We start from the raw sequence: 4,181 nt of genomic DNA, 5'->3' as shown, positions 1-4,181 counted from the left end.
TTAATTAAAATAGGAAAACTATTAAAATATAGAAAATACAATAAAAAAAATTATCTATGTAAACTAGTGAATAATAAAGATATTTGGAAATATTCCAAATACTTATCTGCATCAATTTGTAAGGAAAGAAATAGCAGACAACATGGCGAAATACGGTTCCTTAACTTTGTCCAAGGTGATAGACAAGGCAGTCTGAAACAAAATTTCTTCAATAAGATGGATGGGATATAGGAAGTATGACAAATGTTTTGAAGTGTGGCTTGCCACAAGATGAGTAGGAGAGCTAATTCTTTTATTTAAAACAGTCGTAAAAACAATATTTTTTTTAATCAATTTAACATTCTTTCAAAAAACAAATAAAAAAATTGAACAACTGAACAAGAAATAAAGCATGATACCAACTAGATAATTGTATATCAGACCCTTTGTTTATACGCCGCCACTTTGGGCTAGTGAAAATAAATTAATCGACCCTTGTTTAATTATATGCATCAGTTCAGTGCTGATCCTACTATAGCTTCGAGACTGCTTCCACTCTTCTATTTCCTTCATGTTTACCATATGAATGTTGAGCCACCGAAGATTGCAATTGGGAGAACTGATCCTATTAGACCCATGGCGATTCTAAAAGGTGCAGACTTTGATGAACACCTGCCATTTGCTTCATTGTAAATCTGTAGATTCCGGTTTCACATCATTCCTTGGGTCGGGACGGTTGAGGTTCGGATACTGATGTCTTGAGCATGGTTTTAAGCATCATTTCCTTACTCATTTAGATCATTTAAGATGCATTTAGAGTCTAATTAGGTACATAGCATATGCATGTGTAGTATTTGAGGTTTGGAAAAGCTCAAGTTGAAGTTTGGAGAGTTTGATGGACAAGCATGAAGAAAATTGGCAAAGGCAAGAAGATGGACTAGGCCACGGACGACCAGGTCGGACTGGACCAGGCTGCGGAATTGCTCCCGAGACGGACCATCCCGCGGACGGAAACCGTGGACAACACCAGTCCGCGGATTCGGACCAGAGAGCTTGAGGTTCGCGTGGATAGGCCGCAGACGTCGGCCGCAGGTGAAGGCTGTCCACAGAATTGGAAGAGGGTGGACCGCGGACGTCGACTGCTGGTCGACTCCGTCCGCAGATTGCGTCCCGAGAGGTCGAATATGAAGTGGGTGAACCGCGGACCACGGCCGCGGGTCAAGGGCCGCGGGTCAAGCCTGTCCGTGGCCAATTCCGAGACCACTTTTCCATTTGGTTTTCCTGGTCAAACCCGGGTTTTTCGGGTCGACCCGGTTCGAGTTTTAAGCTATTATAAATACATTTTAGATCTAATTTTATATGGTATCTCATTTTCTCTCAAGAACATACTTTGCCTCATTTTATAAAGCTTGAATATTTTCATTAATCTAAGGAAGTTCTTCATCTTATATCTTGTTTCTCCTTCTCATAAACATGATTAGCCTTGAATCTCCCATAGATTTAAGGTGTTCCATGGAGATTAGTGAGTAGACACATTTTGGATTCATGAGTTAAGGTAGATTAGGGTGATTAAGTGTAGATCTAGGGTGTTTTATTGTAGATCCTTCTTATTCCTTGCTTGTTGAGTGATCTCAATGCTATTTTAGAGTTGGCCTCTCTAAGATAGATCTCTAGGCATTTCACGCCCGAGAGGTGTTTGATGAAATACCTGAACCAACTCTTCAAGGCTTTTAGCTTGCTTTGCCAAAGAGATTTGATGTCAAAGGTGCTAGGATTGCTATTAGACTTGTTCTCCATGATTGCTCTAGTAATATTCAACCAAAGAGATTTGATGCTTGAGTTATTTTAGCAAATGAGCTTCTATCTTGAGAAAGAGTTTGCTTAGTGTTGTGTCTAGGCATAAGGTTGATAGACTGATTGAAAGTTGCCACCTTTAGATTGAACCTTGATCACCTTATATCAATTATCCTTACCCATGAATCCATTCTTAGCATTTGATTGAGTTCTTGGACTTGTTTCTTGATTGGATTTGAGATCACCTTGTTTATATTTCTAGGATCTTAGCTTGTTACAAATCATCCATCTTCTTGTTTGCTTAGATTAAGAAAGCTTGTGTATTCTTGGTGTATAAGTCTCTAGTTCTCTGTGGGTTCGACAATCTTTTATACTACATTGATTTGATCTTGGACCCTCGAAAAGTCATGCATCAAATTTGGCGCCGTTGCGGGAGAACTAAGTAGATTTGTCACTGGAATTTTAAACTTTCTTGAGACTAAGCTTTATTTTCTTATGTTTTATTTTGCTTTGTTTGGTTACTAATTCCCTTTCAATTGATTGTTCTTTTGCAAGGTACATCCACAAGAGAGGAAGATCATGTCTCTTGACTTGGAATCAATGCTCAAGACTATTTTGGAGAGTCAAGAAAGGATGATATCTTTAGTCCACATCTTGTGAAGGAGCTTATGAACCAACCACCTCATTGGAGTATCAATCACATGGAAACTTTGGTCAAGGACACCAATATAAATATGGTGAGAGACACTAACCTTGGGATTTAGAGTATGAAGAACAAGAAGCTAATTTTCCTCAAGCCTCAAATGAAGAAAACATCACTAACATGCTTGAGAAGTTGTTGGAGAATCAAGAAAGAGGAAAAATTGTGATGGAAAAGCAACTTGATTCTCTTTCCACCAAAATAGATGCTAATGGCAAAGCTCTTAATTAGCTCAACGTTGGATGGAGTTGTAGCACATGTGAAGTCTTTCAACAACAACATCTCTCACATGATTGAAGATCAAGAAGAAAGCACCACACCTCTTTACAACACCAACACTTATGAAGAATATACCATGGATATGGAAATTGATGTTGAAGAGGATGTTCAAATCAAGGATGGATTTCAACAAGAAGCTGAAAAATCTATACATGAGCTTGAAGTACTCCTTGGATGCATGGCAGATGAGAAACTTGTGATAAGATAAGAAGAGGAAAATGAACCAATTGCATCCATGGGTTATTCAACAAGGAGCAATGATAAAGAAGTAAGCTTGGTTGAAAGAAGCCTTGAAGATCTTTGTGGTGATGGTTTGATTGTTGAGTGCATGAAGAAAACAAGAGAGATCTCATTTGTTATGGATGAGTTCTCAACCAAAGAGGAAATGCATGTGAAGCTTATTTCCAAGAAAGGAACAAGGGGTGAAGAGTCTAAGGAGAATCAAGTGATTAACATTGAAAAATCTCCCAAAGAAGTGCAAGAAGAAGGCTTTCCTATGGACAAACCCTTTGACAAGCATCTTGGTATTCTCTCCACCAAGAAACTCATTGTTGATGATCCAAGGAAGGTAACATTTTAAGAGATTAGAATGGATGAGTTTAGGGGTTGGTTCTATGATGAGTATGATCCCGGTGATCCGAGCTTTGGCAAGAGGGTCTTCACTACATGGGTAAAGAGCTTGAACACATTCCTCCTTCACTTCTCCGCTTTAGCCCGTCTCTCCCAATGGAAAAAATCTGAGGCCAAGGGTCCTCTACCACCCAATTCAGCCAATAACTCCAAGTAAGTGTCACTCCAACCTTGTACATATTTAGTTTTCATGTTTATTTCTTCCCCTTAGATCTCTTCTTTGAGCTTACTGATATCACTCAAATTACCCTAAGGAGTGAATTACTCTCTCAAATAAGAGATGCAATACTTAGGGATCGAATCCACAAGGACTCTAGGATTACTCAAAAGATCTAAGGGATTATAAATAAAGATAGACTAAGAGGTTTGTTTGTTTAAAAGCAGTAAATGATGAGTCGAACAAGGCAATTGTTCGGCTGTTTAAGTTGAAGTTGTTGTAAGGATGGGAAAACAGCTAGACTTAGGCAAATTCTCAGGTATGAAAGCATGCAACTTAGTTTAGACTAAAGGGTTTGACGGTTTTTGAACTCAAACAATGGTAAAACCAGATAGGTTTTCTTTACTAGATCTCGGATCTCAACTGTCGTCTTTTGATCTCGAGAAAGAGTCAATCGATGTGACGTGATGCACATCGTTCGACACACCTTTCAAACAATCGATCGACACAACGATAGTCACGTCGATCGACGGTTCTTCTAGCAAGCCTTGCGAGAGGGTTTGAAGCTGTTCTCTAACTTTCTAGACCAACTCTCGTTGTTATCTAGTCAGTTAGATCATGCTGGCTATTTCAGGCATTGAA

The sequence above is a fragment of the Brassica oleracea genome, chromosome C3, assembly GCF_000695525.1.
Source record: "Brassica oleracea var. oleracea cultivar TO1000 chromosome C3, BOL, whole genome shotgun sequence".
Classification (NCBI taxonomy): domain Eukaryota; kingdom Viridiplantae; phylum Streptophyta; class Magnoliopsida; order Brassicales; family Brassicaceae; genus Brassica; species Brassica oleracea.
This window is presented reverse-complemented; position numbering follows the sequence as displayed.